The sequence below is a fragment of the Melozone crissalis genome, unplaced genomic scaffold, assembly GCF_028551555.1.
Source record: "Melozone crissalis strain CALT ecotype California unplaced genomic scaffold, PUWL_Pcris_2 ptg000016l_1, whole genome shotgun sequence".
NCBI lineage: Eukaryota > Metazoa > Chordata > Aves > Passeriformes > Passerellidae > Melozone > Melozone crissalis.
In genome coordinates this window covers 33,357,331-33,373,988 of record NW_026535794.1, presented here as the reverse complement: position 1 = coordinate 33,373,988, position 16,658 = coordinate 33,357,331, and the positions used below count along the sequence as shown (strand labels likewise).

Here is a 16,658-nt window from a genome sequence, read left to right as displayed (position 1 = left end):
AAACACGATAATTTTAGGATGCCGGTTCAGGGAAGGAGTAGCGGGGGAAGGCGGGGAGGGGTGGTTCTCCCACAGAGGAGCCCTTCCCGAGGCGGATGGCGAGGTGGGGCGCGGGAAGCGCTCGCCGTGCGCGGGAAGTGATGCCCGCAGGCTGCCGTGGATGCGGCGATCCCCCGGCAAACCCTCTGCCTCGCACTTCGCCCCTGCGGCGCGGAGAGCGCTCCCTCGGGACCCGGCGGCTCCGGGAGCCATCGCTGCCGAGGCTCCCTCGGGTCGCTGCGGGATCAGCTCCGCGCCTGCCCTGCCCCGCCCCAGCCGCTTAGGGCGGGCTCGGGGGCTCAGCTGCGGCTTAGCCCGGGGCTCCTGTCCCCGGGGCTCCTGTCCCCGGGGCTCCCGTCCCCGCGTCCCCTCGGCTCCGCTCCCCACCTGTCCGCGGGCGCTGCCCCTGACGTCATGGAAACACCCCCTGCCCCCGCCCCGCCGCCCGGGAAGGCGGGCACGGCACCGGCAGCGGCCCCGGGCGGCGGCGGGGCGGGGGCAGCGCAGGCTCCTCCCGTTGGCCGGCGCGGCCGTCACTCGAGCGCGGCGGTCCCGCCGCCGGTCCCGCTCGTGGGTGTTCCCTGCCAGCCGAGCGAGCGCTCCGCCGGACCGGCTCTGTATGCTGGCTGTCGCTCCTGCCGGGCTCCTTCCTTCCTCGCTCCTGCCTGCGGGGCGCCGCTGCCCGGGGGCCATGGCGGGGGCGCCCGGCGGGCCGTAGGCGTGGGGCTCAGGTGGGTGTCCGCCGTAGGGATGAGATGCGATGGGACGGGACGGGCTGGCGGGGCGCAGCAGGAACGCTGCGGGGCGAGCCGGGGCTCCGCGGGACGGGGCGGGCCGGCAGCCGGCGAACTCGGCACACGGGAAAAGTGTCGCTTTGGCGCTCAGCAAGCGCCTTTCACGCCCGGCTGGCAGCGAGGGCGCCCGCGGCTGCCGGCCGGGGCGCGGGCGGGCGGGCGGACAGGCGGCGGCTGCTGCTGCCGGTGCCGCGCTCATCCCGCCAGCCTCCTCCCGCCGCCCGCGGGTCTCCGGCCGCGCCGTCACAGCCACACGAGGCTGTTCCGAGCGACAGCCAACTTAGACACCTCCCCTGCTCCGGGAGGTGCTGCTGAGGGGTTCATGTCTCTGCCGGGGCGCTCCATGCGGCACCAGCCGGAGCGAATTCCCGGTGAGCCGGGACGCACCGGGCAGCCGCTGCCCCGGGGATGGGCTGGAGCCGCTCTCCCCGCGGCTGCGGCTCCGGGACATCGCCCGGCAGCCGGCTGGCTGTAAAATCCCTGGAACTTCAGAAATCTTGGGCGTGTTTGCAAAGCCATCGATCTCTGCTCAATCTGTGGCTCTCTGTGCTCATGTAAAATAAAGAAGAAAACAAAGCCACCATTATTATCATTATTATTACTATTTCTTGTCTCTATCTTAAATAGGTTAATTAAATTCAGCTTGTTTCTAGGTTGATTTAATTTCCATTTGAGGACCAGTTAGACAATATGAGCTGCTATATACTCCATTATTTGAAAACTGTTTGGTGTACAGTACTTCACAGCTCAGTGACAGTGAAGTACTCTTCATTGAGCCTGTTTCGTTTTTACTAGGAGGATATCTAGGACAGCTAGGGAAATGGATATTTGATAAATGTGAGGTAATTTTCTGCCGTATGTTTTTCTCCTAGGCCGCTAATGATGGTAACCGTGTTTTTCTTTCTCTGTTTTCTTGAGAAGGCACAAAGGGAACAGTTGCTTCATGCCTTGACTTTCATCAATTAATCATAGAGTTCAGAGTGTTTCACTCATAGAGTTCAGAGTGTTTCACTATACTTAATTTCAACACAGCTTGTAAGTCCGGTTTGGGTATTTAAAGTGTGTGTTTTCATGGACATTTTCTGTAAAGCCCTGGGTAGCAACAACTTTAATTTCCATGAGCTTTGTTTTTTTTATTGTTTAAAATGGTTTTTAAAATATAGCTTTAAATAATGCTCCCCAGTCTGCACTCCCGATATATTCAAACTAGTTAACAGATTAATAGATTAAGTAGTTTCCCATTGTCCTGTCCTGTCCTGGCTCCTGTCCATTTTCAAAGCAACAGCATTCACAAGTCTTAATTCTCTTTCTCTTTCCTCTTATACTGCCTTCCCCACACATTGCATTAGGCCCACTTATGTCATCTCTTTTATGATTTTGTATGGTATCGGAGTTTGCATGCAGGAAAGGTGGGAGGGGACTTTTAGGTGTTGGAGATGTTCTTTGTGTGTGCACCGAAGAGTTGTGGTTGTGCTGAAATTATTGGTGTGTTCACCAAGGACAGGAAATGATGGTAAGGCTCTGCTGGAGTCTGCCTGTTGCAACACTCTGTGTGTGGCTAGCTCATTCACTGTTGCAAATGTAAGTATGCTGTATTTTATACAAAACCTTATTTGGGTTTTTAAGTAGATATGTGTACATTGTTGTAAAGAACTGGGTCTTGTTCAAACCACATCTATTATAAACAGATGCGTGTCAGCTTAATTCTCGCGTTTGTTGCATTCTCTAGATCTTGTTACATACTGAGGAGAAAATAGAGTCAAGCATGGCGTTTCCCGGACCTTATGGTTTCTAACTGTAAAGCTGAGTTTTCAGTTTCTACAAATGATGCTTTTAGCTACCAAATGAGAAAACTTTTCTATAGAAAAGTTAATTAATATCTAAAGTACTAATATGTTTTAGATTTAAATTGGATTTTCTGCAAAGTGCATTTCAAAACCATGCAGTGATGAACGAGGCAGCAGAATGAGTGTGTTACCATGCATGGGGCACTTTTCTATGTCAGAAGCAGTGTACTATCTGTGTCAGCATATTTTGATCTCATTAAATTTAATCTACTTTAGTGCAGGTAAGATTTGACCTACCGAATTAGCAAAGTCTTGCTGGTAAAAGGCTGTGGTATAGATACTGTGATGCATTGCTACTAAGGTAGCAAAGAAACTTCTAGGAGAATCTAATTGCTTTTTTTCTGTATCAAGTTTCAGATAATAGGATGCAGATACACTGAGATCTGACAAACAACTCTCTGGACCGGGACTAATATGTTTCCAAATTTACCCTGCTCTGCTCTTTGAGATGCTGGATTTGCATGTCTGTCTTCTGCATTAGTGATTATGTTCAAACATTATACTTTGGGGGGCAGACACTGTTTTTGGGCTCCTGCAGCTGTCGCTTGTGCAACGTGCTTTAATACTGTGCCTTGAAATGCATATTTGATTCCTTAAGATTGTCATTTATCTGAAGGACAAGGAGGTTTTGGGTATTGTAACATTCTGTCCTGTTGTGGGTGGATACGTGTCTTTATTCTACTAACACAAAATGTATCTCCTCCATGTTAATTTCTAATTACCTTAGAGGGAGGTTTTCTGTCTGCCTTCAAGGTTGAGTGATGTGGGTGTTGATGCTAATGACTATGATAGCCTAGGTGAAGCTGCAGGCGTGATAGCTAAGAAAAGCACAGCTCTGGGTCTGACCCTGGGAGGCAGGATATCTCTAACTCCTTCCTTAAATCTGTTTTAGCTTGTTACTCGTGCAGAGTTCTTGAAGATGCTTGTGGCTTTCACATAGGGTGTATGCTCAGAAATAGATTCTATTATATATGAAGTTATGACATGAATGAACAGCGTTGGGGTTTTGGAACTCTGTCAGCATGGAGCTCATGCACGTTGTTGCAAGTCACTTGAAACATTTAAAAATAAAGTTGAGGACTGCCTCAGCTGGGGAAGAAAACGGCAAACTTGAACAAATTCTTTCTGATTTTCTGTGTTCAGCTGTTGCAACTAAGATAATTTTTAAATGGTCAGAGCTGTTGTGGCTGCTGGGTTTGTTTGTTCAGGGAGTTTGGTTTTGTTTTGTTTTTGTCTAAATTACAAATTCAATGGCAAGTCTGGTACCTGCCTTGCTGCTAAAAGCAGTGAGGACTCTTGGAGTGCTAGCTGAAAGTGGGAAATGCACTTGGCCATTGCAGCTCAGCCTCCGCTGTCCTGCCTATCTGGTGTGCCTGACTCAGTGCAAGCTCCTTAGGGTACGAGTCACATGTTGGTGTGAGGCACTGAGCGCAGCAGGGCCTAATCCTATTGCAGTGTCTGGGCACTCCATGATGTTAACCACGAAAGTCAAGAAACAGAGTTGAGCTGCTTTCAATCTGGCAGGTGCTGAGCAGGTTTTGCAATGTCTGTTTGCTATTTGCTAATGATTCTCAGTCTTTGAATGCAGGCCATTCTAGACATGCCCCTTGAATTGTGGAAAATACGTACTGATAAGCAAGACTTGACAGGAATCCCTGTCATGTTCAACAGGAGGAACAAATAGAGAGAACTGACTTTCACTGACATCTAAGCCCTAAGCTTAGAGAGTACACTGAGAGCTGCTATGTGCATCTAGCTCTTAGAGATATCTCTAAACTAAATAATTGTACATCTGGCTGTGAGACAGACATCCTGACAAAAAGATAGTGGCTGTCTAATAGCATCTGGTAAGTCACAGCAGAAAGGCTGCAGATAGGATGTCTTATGTGTCTCTGTTGTTTGTCAATATTGTAACTGCTTAGACTGAATGTGAGAACTTGTCCTTTGAAGTCATTAAAAAGCGTACTAGACAAGCTCTGCATTCCTTGTGCAGCCATGAGTTGTGTGTATATATCTGTGGTTTTAGATTTGACATTTTAAAGTCCAGTTGTTAAACTACAAGTACCTGAACCAAACATTTCCTTTCTAGTCTTTAAGTTGTGGGGGTTTGATACATGAATCATATTTAGTTTGGCAAACACAGCTGCTGCCATGTCAACACTTAATTATTTCCTTCTGAACATTTTCTTTGGCAATTATATTAACAGGAGTGTGCAAACAAATCTCCCCTCCCTCTGCTTTCCGATGTAATGCATAGGCTGAGAATTAATGACATTTTTCTTTTGATTCATCCTTACATATTAGCAACTTTTTAATTGAATCTTCAACTCAGAATCTTCATATTCTGCCTCTATGCTAGTTGAACTTAATCCTGAAAAAAATCACAGCAAAACCATGGTAGTATGTGGTGCTACAGCTGTCATGCAGCAGTTGCATGTAAAAGACGGTAACAAGACAAAGCAGTAAAGGTGAGAAACTCATCCTTATTTGTGTTTCTGTGTTTACTGTAGTGGTATCTATTGAATTTCAGTAGTGACTTTCTATTATCATTAGGGGGAAAAAAAGTATTGGGCTTTCTGGCTATTCTGTGTATCTTCTGATGAATGTTTTCAGGGTAAAAATCTGAACTATTTCCCTTACTGAATGTAGTCATACTTTTCTCCCATCTTAGTTGCAGCCATTTTTTTTATTATTGCTAATGATGATACTGCAGAGTCTGTTATCACACTGTAATCTCCTATCTCTTGTGCCAGTCACTTAGGTCACTTTTAGGTCTCTTCTCTCTTATCTGGTGCCACTTACTCTTGCCATTCTGGAGGCTTTTCCTAGTCATAAAGTACACTTTTTTACTGCTCCAATTTTAGTCTGTTCCACTTTCATAGAGCTGTTGGTGAAAATGAATGAAGCTCCTGGTGTTCATGGTTCTGCTAAGGAGCAGCTGTGTGGATATACTCCATTTGCCTCCCATGTACACTCTGCCCAGAGAGTAGCTGAGACCCCTGGAGAGACAATTTCTGAACAGCCTGGCAATCAGGGAAAGAACCATGTGTGCTGGAGACTTTATCCTTCTCAGTGCACAAGCCCATCTGTGTCACTGTTAATTCTGCTTGTTACAGAAGGTCACGTCCTGCCCTTCAAGTTTTCATGTGAGCAGGGCAGGATGTAGGTCTCTGGTACTACTTTCTTCCATCTTGCCAGTCACACATGTTAAAAACATTTTGTTGCAACCTCTCCCTCTTCTCCAAGATAATTGCTTTGTCAGTGTGCCTAGAAAAATAGCCTTGAGGAGGGATGGAGTTACTTCATGCTCACAGTTGCTGAAGTGAAATATACAATTCTTATTTTAACAGGACTTTTTCCGTCCTGTCTGCAGTGACAACGTACGACTTTGAGACCAGTCTTGCTAAATGTGTCTGTCAAAAAGGTTCTGGTGCTACCTCAGGCTGTGAGGCATAACCCTGGCAGCTGCCCTGAATATGATGTGGAATGCATCCTGCTCATACTGGCAGCTGAGACTACTTTAACTGTAACTGTGCTGCCAGAAAAGAAGTTTGTTTAATAGTCTGATAAAATACAGTATTCTGAAGGAGGGTGAATGATTCTATCATTTTTCAATATTTCTTGCTTGTGACAAATATGAGTGCTGAGATGCCCTACAAAGCTTTGACAGCATAAAATCTGAATTCAGGTGCAATTTGTGATGGGAGGAAGGGAGGAAGTTTCACTATGAACGTGATTCAGTCACTGGCAGTCTCGTATACCTCAAAAAAGGAAACAGCAAGTGTCTGGTAATCTTCTGTGGTAGTGCTTGACTGATTTTAAAGAACAACGTGTAAATCATCAGCAGCAACAGCAGTCCTGAAGACAGGCAAGTGATTATGCTCTGTGTGTTTGGGGGCAGATGAAGTGAGCCCCAAAGGAAGTGGCTGCTGAGTTTCTGCTGGTTGCAGATGGCTGTGGTTAGGAGTTTGAGGTGGCTCTCTCAGGTTCACTCCCTGATGCCTTGCTGCTTGCCAGAGGAAGGCAGGCTGGCACTTGCTGAGAGATGCCTTTCCCAGTTTGGTAGCTGTGTGGGGTTTTCCCCCTTAATTGCATGTATCTGTGTCTGTGCAGCCATTTAGCTAGCAGGTCCATCGTTTTAGCAATGATTCATCACCTCCAAAGAAGGTAGGCCACCTAGAATGCATCAGGCTCTTTGGAGCTGACATCTTTGCTGAAAGATTGAAGGTATTTGCTTATTAAATAAGCAATATTGGAATAAAAAATAATAAAAAAGAAAAGGTGTTAAGACTATGCCTAAAAAGAAGGCTTCTCCCTAACTTTTTATTTTGCTAATGAGAGTAATTAACAGGACTCTGTGGTCTACCCTGGGAGCTTGTCAGAACTCCATCTTAGTTGCTGTTACTGTTAAGTAGGGTTAGCTGAATCATTCAGAACAGCCGTGTTCAGTTTCCTTAAAAGATAACATCCTGATAACAGCTTTGTCACTTCTTAAGATATGTGAGAGGACCAGAGACAGTGGGCATTGAAACAGGGGAGGTTCCATATGAACATCAGGAAGTTTTTCCTTCACTGGGAGGGTGAGTGAGCACTGGCACAGCTTACCCAGAGAAGATGGAGTCTCCCTCCTTGGAGATGCTCAAAAGTTTTCTGGATGTGATCCTGGATAACCCATTTCAGGTGATTCTGCTTGAGGGTGGGGGGATTGGACCAGATGCCCTCCAACTGAGGGGTTCTCTTCCACCTTGAACCATTCTGTGATAATTTTGCTAGGGTATTTTGAAGCTCAGTGTGGTTCAATTCTGCTTTTCAAAATCTTAGACAAACAAGTTAATTTTTAAAAGCCAGCCAGGGTCTTGGTCTTTTTTTCCAGTTTGGCTGTGCCTTAAAGTCAATAAGCAGCCTTGTGGTTGGGGTACAGGTCATCTCTTGTACAGCAGGGTGCATCCATTGTTGGAGTAGGCTTCCTGTGGAGGATTGGTAATATCTGTCTGAGACAATTTGAGTTTTAAAAAGAGCTAGAGCTACTGGGGTTTTCTAGTTGGCTTGATACTGAAGTCAAGTAACAGCATTTGTATATGAAGAGAGGAGAATCTCTGCTAGATCTTGCCTTGTTATGGAACTCTAACAACCCTGTTAGGAAAGAAGAGTTAATATTTCTTGTTTGCTTTCTGGTTAAGGTCAAACAATGGAAGGAAAAGAGTTTATGTGTTGGTCTGCAGGATTTTGTCATGTCTTGGCAAGAAAGATGCTTCTTTTTAATACGTGAATTCAGTAGATGTGCTCTTACTAGTGTCAACAAGTACTATTTAGTGAATAGAATGATGGACAACAAAGATGTGTCATGGACCCTCATTTGCCTACAGTTGTGGTATCTGTACCACTTCTAGGCTGAGAAAGCAGCCAGCTGGGTTTAGATTCCAGGAAAATTTCTGTGCCAAAAATATCGAGTCAAAGTATTATGATTGATTCTTGTCTTCCTTAACTGAATGGCACTGATATTGTTTTACTGAGTGACCTAAGTAGGAAGTTAACAATTCATAGTTCTTACGCTACTGCCACAGCTGCTGAAATTCAGGAAGTATAAAACAGATTCATTCTTTCCTGTTGTTTAAAAAGAAAAAAAAAAACCAAGGTATATCAGTGAGTTCACTTGCAGATTTCTTGCTCTCTTTCAAATCCACCAATTTCAACTGTAAGACATTAAACCAGAAGCACTCATAATTATAACTTTGTAAACCTTATAAAACTAAGGTTCACCTATTAAATATCTCCCAGTGCTTAGAGAGTGTCAAATTGTTGAGGAAGGAGAACTTGCTGGGGGAGGGAAGTGCTACTGTGGATAAAGTAAGTTCTTGCCTTTTAGCTGATAGCCAGATTGTTTTGTTGAAACAAGCTTTTCTAACATCCTATTTCTTAGAACAAGAATACAAATGCTTTGCTGAAATCATGTTTTTTCACTCACTGAATAAATATGGAACTTCAGATTCAGAGATAAGAGATTAGAATTTTCCACAGGATGGCTGAATCATAGCCTTCTCTCCACACATGGACACAATTTTACAGCTTATTTTCCTGTGTGTAATACTATATTGTACTTTACTACTTGAAGTTCAGCAGGATCAATGCTTGCACTTGAAAATCAACAGCAGAGCTATTGCCAGGATAGCACTTTCACAGATGACACTTGCTGTTTGTTCGCTTGTTTTTGAAAGAAGAAAAAGGAAGTAATGTCAGGCTTTGACAAAAGGGCATATTTTATAAGTGTGGTTTATAAATTTTTTTTCCTTTATTGCCAGAACACTTAAGTGCACAATATCACTTTCTTGTGCCATGTCACGTGTGTGCAATTGTTGGTGTACTGAAGATCCCTTACAGATAATATTACATTTTAAAAGATCAGGTTTCAAGTAATGGGACACCTTTGAGTATTTTTAAATGCATGCAAGTAATTGTTTTCACCAGAAAAGTTTTAATAATCTGCTTTTAGTCCTAGTTGATTACATTGATAAGCTGAGTAGGGAAAATGCAACTTCCCATTTATTTCTGGTTGTAGTATCAGCCACCTCTGTTTTTAAAGTGGATTTCTTAATCTCATAGTAATTTGGTGCTGGAACAGTGGCTGTACCTCAGTGACACCAAGTGACTGTTCTCACTTTGGGAGATAACAGCTTCCTTTTTGAAGAGGCTTGGGAATCTTGCTTTTGGGGCACATCTCAGCATTTGAAAATATTGGTGTTTTCCTAAGTGTGGATGCCATTTCAGTCCTGGCATTCCAGACATGGCAGGTCACATGGAACTACCTAACACTCCTTGTCAAGTGAGTTTGCATTATTTACTTTAATATGACTAGAATGTATGGTTAGCATAAACACACCCTTCTGTTCAGTGCAGGATGAGAGTTGTTTGCTCAGATTTAACTTGCAGTTCAGTCTCCAGAGCCCTTCTACAAAAGAATCATCTTTGCTTGCTGTTAAGTGAATTTTGTGTTCTAAGCTAAAAAGAAAAACAGTTTGTCTCTTGACCATTAGAAAGATGCAATGCCTTTCTCACCACGGCCTGTCTCCCAGCACTCACATCTTGCAGAACCAGAATTCTTCAGGGATTTTCTTTCTTAATATCATTACTCAACACTCTGCAAGTGCATTGCTTCTTGATCTGCCTTGTGATGGCTTACTTAAGAAGAGAGATGGTACAGGCTGTGCATTTGTTGTACAGTAATTTATTGATAAAATCATGTCTTATATTAGCCCAGCATAATGCACTTAAAACTGAGAGGAACAGTGGTACTCAGTAATGGAAGTAGGGATGAAGGGCAGGGAAACAGGATTTTCTATTTTTTCTTAAATATTAATGTCCAAAACTTAAATTCTTCTCTTTTGATTCTGATTTACCAACTTCTTTTTTATTTCCTTGTGGGTTTTTTTGGCCCTTGAAAATTATGAGGGTGTTTTGAGTAAACACAGCCAAGTCATCTTATGAAGCTGTTTTGCCCAGTCTTTGAATGCCACTGACACATTTGCATGCAAAAATGCTTTGTGAAATGTGGGAGGAGTGCAAAAAAATTGCAAGGCATAGATGGGTTAGATTTGTGCTGGGATTGACTTTGAAGAAGGGAATTATTCTATAATCTCCCACTTCCTCCTTGCATTGAGATTCTGAAGTGCTTGTTTCTCTGTGTCTGGGGAGTGTGGCTGTCTTTGGAAAGGCAAGGACATGCAAAGCATTGACATCAAATCAAGAAGAAAATATGCATAACTTTCATTGTCAGAATTTATGTCATTGAAGCCACCTATTACTGGTAGTCTAAACACAGATTATAAAACCTAAACATAGATTCTAAAACATACCATTTCTGTTATCTACCACTTAAAAAAATTATATTCCTTAAAAAATACCCATAAAGACACACAAAAACTTTGCACAGAAGAAATACATGTAAGTGAGTAAAGATGAAGTAATTTCTTTTTATTAATGGAAACCTAAGAGTATTAAGGCAAGGCCAGTTTTCAGCCCAGATTAAATCAGCGATAATAACATTGGCAAGTGATATATAAAGACTTCCTTGCTGAAGCTGGCTGTACTGGCACATAATACACCTGGAAGAGAGTTCCTGGATTCTTATGTTTAGTATTTGTTGCAGTCAATGCATTTGTATATTCCCTTTTGCAAAGTTCCCAAGCATCATCTTAAAGTAGTCAAAGCTTGTCTCATTAACAAATTATTTCAAAGCTTATGTGTTGGGACTAAAGCTTCATTCCAGGATTCTGGCTAAAAGTACTCACAACCAGCTTGTATGCCCAGTTGGATAAAACTGGTATTTTCTCTCGGTATTTATAGGAGCATTTCCACCCTTTGTAAAGTGGTTTTCTCTCTGTTTGTGTAGGGGTGACTCTCTTTTTCCCAGACAGTGAAGGAGACTTGCATTTAGATTTGAAGAGATGCAGGCAATCTTGTGATATGGCTGATTAGGTATGCTTATGGTACTCATTTCAGAACAATATTATGCTGTCAATCTTCCTTGCATAAACTTACATATATCTCACCTCTGTCTTAGGTGCTATTTTTAAATCTTCTGACCAGATTAGGTACTGGCAGTGTCTTTTTTTGATGTTTCCCTACACAGCTCTGAAGGAAATGCCTTGATTTATGTAATGGGTAGCTCTTTTCTCTTTTCATACCTTCATTAATTTGGTAGTGTTGATCAGACACGTATTCCATGCATGTGAGTGCCTTCCTCTCCTTGGTCACTTCCCAGAGTCTCAGCAGAACTTGTGCTTGGCTTACTCCTTGGACCCTGACTGTGAAAAACGCCAATCACTTGTTTTTAAAATTTTAAAATTTTAATAGTAATAAAATGGTTATAAAAATAGTAATACGATTAGAGTAATAATAATTTGGACAATTTGAATTGGGACAATATGAGACAACAGAAACAAAGAGTTACGGAAGTCTGGGTACATTTTTTTGGGTAGCATAAGCCTGAAAAAGGACACCTGTTAACAGAGGATTAACCCTTAAAAACAACAGCCTGTTGCATATTCATACATCTCATAGATGATGCATAAATTCCATTCAAACACAGGATTCTGTCTGGTCAGTGTCAGCTTCTTCCTCTTAATCCTGACGGCGTCGTCCTGGCTGTGTGAGTCTGGAAGAAGTTCGTTTCTCCTGATAAGGGAGCAATAAATTCTCTTTCTCTGAAAGATTTAGGTGTCCTGTGGCTGCTATCTCAGTGTGAGTCTTGCTTTAGGAAAAAAAATGCATCCTACATAGCATAGTTTCTATTTTAACATTTTGTTATAACCTAAAACTATATTTACCACACTACTTAAGAGAATTAATACAGCATTACTTTCTAACGCAACACATTTAATATTCATTTTAATATTTGCGAAAAGCCAATCATAAAATACGCATTTTTCACACTGACCTTGCCTCCAGGGCTGATAAACTGCATTCCCTGTCACTGCTTGTGTTCATGTGGCTCCTCTCACCTGGTGTCCTAGTTGTTCAGTGCATCAGATGTGCCTCTGTGCCTTTTGTCAGCAGCAACTTTTGGTAGACACCTCAATTCCCTTTTTAAATAAAACTAGCTCCCAGACAATTCTTGGCAACTTCTTCTGGTGATCCATGTCCAGCCTGATAATTTTTTATTGTCTGTGGCCAGTCAGTCACTTTGCAATTGTTCTACCAAATAAGATCCTTACTAACTTTTTTAGATTCAGCTATTGTCAAGTCCGGATGTGATCTAAGATTTCTCCTGTTTGTTTTTAACTGTTTGTAAAAAGTTACTCTGTTACTATGGACTGCATGGTACTGATTGTAGTAGGGCTGATGCCTTTTTACTTTTCTCCTCTCTGTTTCAACTCTAAAGACAGGTATTCTGTTTATTCTCGTGCCATCATCTCCAACTGTGGTTTTTTTTTGTGTGCTTTAGAAATACAGATTGTAGGTTTTAAATTATTTCATTGGCTCAATGTAAAGTAGACACAAAAGCTTGAGAATATATCAAAGTTTTATTTGCAACTCTATGCACAATCTGCCTTTTTTTTTTTTTTTTTCAGAAATCTGCAGTGGTTTCAACTGTTTTTCTTCACACATGCTCAAGAAGATCTTACTTTTAATTTCATGCTGGTTTTTGTAGTTTCCAGGTCTGTTTCATAGTAGACATCCTATATTTATTTCTTTACTAAGAAATTTTCACTTCCAGGTTACTACTTCACATAATTTCTATGAGGTATTGAAGAATTTAGTTTCTAATATCTTTTAAATGAAAATGTTTTTAAGCTGTAACTTTATTCCTGTACTTTAACATCTGAAGTGCAACTTCTTTAATCAACTTGTTCTCTGCCTTTTGGGAGCTGTGGTGAAGTGCTTATCTAGTTGGGGCTATTTCATCTTCCAAGTTATGTTCTGCATGCTGCATCCCATGAGGCGTTTCCAGATTTGTTTATGCACATTTAATGAAGCAGCAACTCAGAATTTTCAGTTTAGAGAGTCTGAACTCCTCAATCTACATGACTACTTTAAACTTCATGTGAGTCATAAGTTAATCTCTTCTAATGACCAACTCACTGGGATATTTTTCATTCTAATAAAATAAAGTCTGTAGCAATGCTGGTTTCTTTGAATCTACTGCAGACTCTGAGCAAGGCTGTCCTTTTTAAGTGTGCTTGGTTTTGGTTTGGTGGGGGTTTTTTTGGTTTTTTTTTTTTTTTACGCAGTTGTATTCTGTAAGTTCTCTTGCAATGGTGTGTTTGGGGTGTTTTTGTTTTTTTTTTAATCTATCACAATATTAAGTGGTGTATATTTGAACACCCCCTGCCTCTGTGGGCTTTTTTTGAATAGCATGTACATTTCATTATGTTTTAGCCACTAAGATGCTGTTGTCCCTATGATATTTAATCTTGTATTTAATTCAGGTGCATTAGTTTTGTAGAGGAGGCCTCTTTTTTTGTAACTACACAAATGCTTTAGAATGTTTTATCTTGCCATGCCTGTTTACCCGGGCAGACTGCTTGTCTGCCTGATCCCTGTTCTAATCTGTGCTAGGACTTTCAGCCCTTTATCAAGCCATCAGAGATAAGAGTCCTTCTTGGTCACATTCTCATTTTCCTTTACTTGTGCCTTGAGGTTGGATGTGAGGTTGTGTGGGTGCCCAACGACTCTCACTTCTCACTTTCATCTGTAATTCCCTCCCTGGGTGTGTCACCTTCATGGTCAGTGTCCTTGTGTCATAACTGAGAGTCCTTGAGCAGGAGAGTCCTGCTGAGTGACTCTGAAATACTGTCATGTTTCACCCATCTTTCTCTCTGCTCATTATTTTAATGCCTTTTTATCAAGTCACTTGAGATACAGCTGGATCAATTGTTTGAAGTCCTGCCATATAAATAATCTCTAGAGTCTGTCCCCCCTCCTTAAGTAACCTTGTACACCCAGATAGAATATAGCTTTGAATCAGCAGGGAAATACACAAAGAGCAAGAGAGGAGGGGAAAGCCAATCTATGTGAAACTGTTCACTTAAATGTGACTTTTTTATATTTTATAAACATAAAAAGTACCTCATGTTGCATTTAAGTGAGTATAAATAATTAACTGAAAATTATTATATGTCATTTTCTTTCAGTCACAAGTACAGTAGTGGCTGTTGCCCAGGTTTATTGCTATTGCTACAGCTAAGGCAAACTTGCAGGTCATCAGATGCAGAGGAAAACATCTGGTAAATAAATAGATTCCGGAATTTGTCGACATCTGGACTGGTCACATCTGTTTGATATTTTTTTTTTGATTTTTTTTTTTTTTTTTTTTTTTTTGTTCAAGAAAATGTCTCTGAATAAACTTACTGTGATTAGGTTGAAGCTTCTGCAGGATGGTATTTATTTATTCTGGTGGATGTCATATATTTACTCTGATGGGTCTTCTTGTTTTAACATAATTGCTTTTGAATTAATGCTTTCATGACAATTTTGTGAATATTTAGGCCGCAATTGTCCTGACCTGAAGCTGATAATGCCTTTTTTTTTTTTTGTGGCTTTTTTTATATCCATGTGACTCTTAGGAGGGGAAGGAGTTACACTGTACATGTTCCAATTTTGCAGAGGAGAGCAAAATCTCTTCAGTATTACGGATGATGAGAAAACAAATTACCTTTTTGTGGTATCTTTTCTCTCCTGCTAATCCCCAGATCCAGATTTAGAGGCACTGTGTGTCTGTGCACCGTCGCTGCGTGCTTCCTTTCCGCTCTGATGCTGCAGTTGCCTTGGCTGATCTCCTCTGTTCCTCCCTCCCTTCACTTGCGTGGGTTTGTCGCTTTTTTCTTCAAAGGCAGCATGTGGTGTGTCCCTGCTCTCTGCAGCTCACATGGTGGTTTCAGAGGTGGGGAGAGGCTGTTTGGTGCTCGGGACCTGTGCAGCCCTGGCTGTCAGGCTGCCTGCCCTGCCCCTGCCTGGGAGCGGAATGGCCCAGCTCGGACGGGCCCCATGGAGTTCTGGGGCACTGAGCTCTCATTCATGGCAGCTAACACAGAGCTGCTCTAGGACTATATTTATGTGTACAGGCATGATGTTTTGTACACTTGGGGATTTTTTAACTTTCATTTGTTCCAAATAGTCTGTTGTGATGGGCAGAGTTTTAAAATAAAAATATGTTCTGTAAGAGTAGCTAGATCTAGTATACAAAGTGCCACCAGTACTCATCCTTATTTTTGATGGTATTTATCCAAACCTTGATTTGTTACTTCAGAAGGAAGAATCTTAGTGGGAATGAGTGCCATGATTCTGTTGGTAAATGAAGTCAGTGCCTGCACTGACAGTAGGGAGCCTTTCTGTTCTGGGGCAGCTCAGCTAGCAGCAGAGCACACATTTCCCAGTGCAGAGCGGCAACATGTCAGGAGACTCGCTTTAAAACCTCTCCTAAACAGCAAACAGACATAGTTCCCTTAACCTGTTCTATTCAGCCTGGTCTGCACCTCACAAATGGTAGGTCAGAGGGCAGAAAATCAATGGCATTCTACCTTTGGTCTTGTTCAGTGTCGTAGATACTTCTTGGCAGCCCTCCAGGCAGTGTCTCTAAAGTGCTTGCACAGCTCTAACACAGCCAGTCCTGGAGTTTTACAGCTCAAGTGAAGGGCCAGGTAATGTGGCATTTGGTGATTCATATGGTCTGGTAAATACTTTATTTTCCATAAGTACCATTATTCTTCTTTTCCCCACTCAGTAAAGGAGAGAGGGATGGATGAAACCAGAGAGAAAATAGTAAGATAGTCAGATGACAGTTTGGGGGAGAGAACAAAGTTTGGAGTTCTGGCCTGAGGGAAAGTGGGAAGACTTGTCATTGCAGCAGTGGTTACTTTTAATTTAACTCCATGGATTGTAGAAAAACTGTGAGCACTTTAATTACATAATGACCTCTAAAATGAAGGTGAACAGAAATGCTGAATTCATAGAACACATTTCTAAGCTGTCAGCCAAATTTTCTGAGTGAAACCCGTTATCAGCACAGAGAGAGGAAAATGAAGCTTGCTGTATGGAACTTTTCGTTACATTTTTTGAGATCTTTATTGGGTATTAGAAGGCAGAGGAGAGAATTTGTCTCATGTCTTTATCAGAGTGCTGCAGTCTCAGCTGTTCCAGCAGATTCTCTCATGCAAGCTGTGCCAATCCAGTGGCTGCAGGGAAGGGGCAGGCTGTGGGCGAGTGTGTAGCCTTGCTCCTGTTCCTGCCCCATGGTGCCAGTGAGGTGGCACAGGAAGAAGTGTGTGGGCACCACAAAAGCTTGCTGGCAAAGACACATCTTTGACTGGAAGCACAGGGCAAGCCAGATTTACAGTCTGCTAATAAAGCAGCAAAATGGCTTAGTTTGAGAAGGTATGCATGCTTCCATCACCTGCTGTAAGTGGAAGCAGAGTGGTGGAACAGGGAAACATTTGGTCTCTGGAAAAGCAGGAGTTCTGAATGAGTGTTGGGGACTAATGTA

General features: G+C 42.4%; 1 protein-coding gene across 4 annotated transcripts in view; it reads left to right on the top strand.

Annotated features, from left to right (window-relative positions):
* The first annotated feature begins 589 nt into the window (after positions 1-589).
* Positions 590-16,658, top strand: part of OSBPL3 (oxysterol binding protein like 3) — an 82,820-nt gene continuing 66,751 nt past the window's right edge. For all 4 annotated transcript variants that reach the window (XM_054273984.1, XM_054273982.1, XM_054273983.1 and 1 more), the window contains exon 1: positions 590-770. The gene's annotated coding sequence lies outside the window, so the exon portion shown is untranslated. The remainder of the gene's footprint in view (positions 771-16,658) is intronic.